The sequence below is a fragment of the Phalaenopsis equestris genome, unplaced genomic scaffold (assembly GCF_001263595.1).
Source record: "Phalaenopsis equestris unplaced genomic scaffold, ASM126359v1 Scaffold000008, whole genome shotgun sequence".
Taxonomy (NCBI): domain Eukaryota; kingdom Viridiplantae; phylum Streptophyta; class Magnoliopsida; order Asparagales; family Orchidaceae; genus Phalaenopsis; species Phalaenopsis equestris.
Genome location: NW_018164450.1, coordinates 187,031 through 189,601, shown reverse-complemented (window position 1 = coordinate 189,601; position 2,571 = coordinate 187,031).

Genomic DNA, 2,571 nt, shown 5'->3' with positions numbered 1-2,571 from the left:
TATATATATATTATTCATTATTTGTGGACACATCACCTAGAAATGAGTTGTCAAGTGCGTAAATAGAGAAGAAAATAACAAAAAAAACTCTAAGAATTTTATTACATAGAATTTCTTGACCTTTGTTCCCCGAGGTTGCCTGCCCAATTTATGGATCTGGATTTACCCGAGCATGTATGAAATAATTGGGTGTATTGCCTAATTAATGGCAATATTGATCTGCCAAGCTAATTTACACAAATTATTAATTGAATATGTCGGTCTAATGTACTGACTCAACTGAATGGTGACAAAGATGAGTTGAGTTCATCTACTAAATTGGTTGGTTGAATCGGCTTTTCGAATTAATTGGTTGAAATGATTGGTGGAGTAGATTTAGTTCTTAGCCCTTGAACCTTGCCAAATAACCTTAAAATGTTCAAAATAGGTTTAGATTATATCAAACTTCTCGCGGGATCTTCTAACTTGGGCACAATTTAGAAAGATCTGGCTATACGAATTTAGTCCTCCAATTTTCTCATCTCTTAAGTAATGAATCTACGAAAGAAATAAGAGAATTAAATTTTCATTAATTCCTTAAGAACATTATTTAAATATGTTTATTTTTGTTTATAGGATTGACATATTTTTTACTTTCTCATTTTATATCTTTTATTATCTTCTATAAATAAAGGATAACGGGCTCCCTTTTTTCATTTCTTGTATGAATATTATTTAGTTGTATTAAAGATAATATAATCCAGTAGAGAAGATCGCCATACCAAGAGTGAATCTGTTGGTTGCCCTATTTGACAAACTTGAAAAAGAGAGCTCAGAGGAGGAGGAGAAGAAGAAGAAAACCAAATCCCCACGGAAGCTCATCTTATTACGGGCTCTTTATCTATTGTAGACCCCCTACATACAAAAACCTTGGCTACATTAGAGCCTACAAACCTCCACCTCTTGAATTAGAGTTGAATGAATTCAAGGGAAGAGTGCCCTTTCACCCTGACCACATGGAATCGTTCAAGTGCGGGATTTCCTGTTGAATTTACTGTCGTCCGCATCAACACTTTTTACGAAGTCCCAGACTCTTATAGCTGCCACTATGAATGGAAGGCCCCCTGAATGATGTGATCAACTTTCTCACTGATGGGAAAGGAACGTGGAAGATTAAACAATGAGAACGGGTAAATTTTTCTGCTTCCATGCTGAATGTCACCCCTAAGGCGTGGCACTATTTTATTTCCTCTACTCTGTTACCGACTTATCACCATAGTCAGGTAACTAGAGATAGAGCTATTCTGAATTCCTGTATTCAGAATAATAGAACTATAATTGTGGGGAGAATTATTTTTAACAATATATTGACTACGGCATGGAGTAAAACAAGTGGAGGGCTAGGACATCCTGACCTTATTTATGCACTTTGCCAACTTTCTGGAGTGGAAGCTGGAGATGAAGAATGGGTTTACCCTATGAAACCCATTAGTAAGGCCAATTTGAAAACTTATGAATCCCATGAGAAATGGAGAACTGGGAGTAGAAGTGAAGAACCTTCTACTAGCAGAGTATCCCCTCTACAAGTTATGACCTTCCACCTTCTAGTTCCCCTACTCTGACCGACTTGATGAATGAGTTAACCTTGCAGCGGAAGAGCATAGAATTAATAAATGAAAGGATTAGAGGTTTAGAACGTCGACATGATTATGATAGTGAGTACCTTCAGAGGCATTCAAATTTTGAGGTAGCTTATTACATAGCTCAGGCCCGACACTACAGAGGTGAGCCTGATTTTACTTTTCCCGAGTGCCCCTGATATACTCAGTATCAGCCCGATCCACCTGCTGATCAAGGAGATGAAGAAATAGTTTGGGATTTTGAAATTTGAATGTAATTGATGTACTTGTATTTAAACTTTTATTTCTATGATCTTTTGTAATAGAAATGGATGTTTATATGTATTTGAACTTTCATTTGTATTATTATGTTGTACTTGGATGATTTTTAATTTTTGTTATAAAGTTAGTGCTTTAGTTAAATTTGCATATGTAGTATAATAGATGTTGAATAGTATTTTGTAATGTAATGTGATTTTTTATTTTTGCATTTTAATTGTAATTGTTTTGTTTAGTATTGTGGTTGTGTTAGGAAATGTTGTTTAATATTTTAGGTTTATACTTATGTCAAAATTTCATTACCCAGAAATTTCTCTAATGATTTATATGTGTAGAAAGCTCCTAATATTACAGACCAGGTGAAGTAGAAATTTTGAGAAGGCCTGCAAAACTTTTAGAATGGTGAAAATGCCTAAAATACTGAGATATGATTTATATTTAGAGCTTTTTTTCTTTCCACCTGTATCATTTTATATTGAAATATTTAAGTTTGGGGGAGGGAAGAAAAAGATTAACTATTAGATGTCTTCTATTTAATTATTTTCAAAAATTATTAATATGATTTTATGTAGTGAATTTAATTCAGGTAACTATATTTTTGTAACTATTTAAATATTATGGTAGATTTAAAGAAATATTTTTGTAATGAAAATTAATTTTGTAAATTAAGATATTTAGTATAAGAGAATAAGAT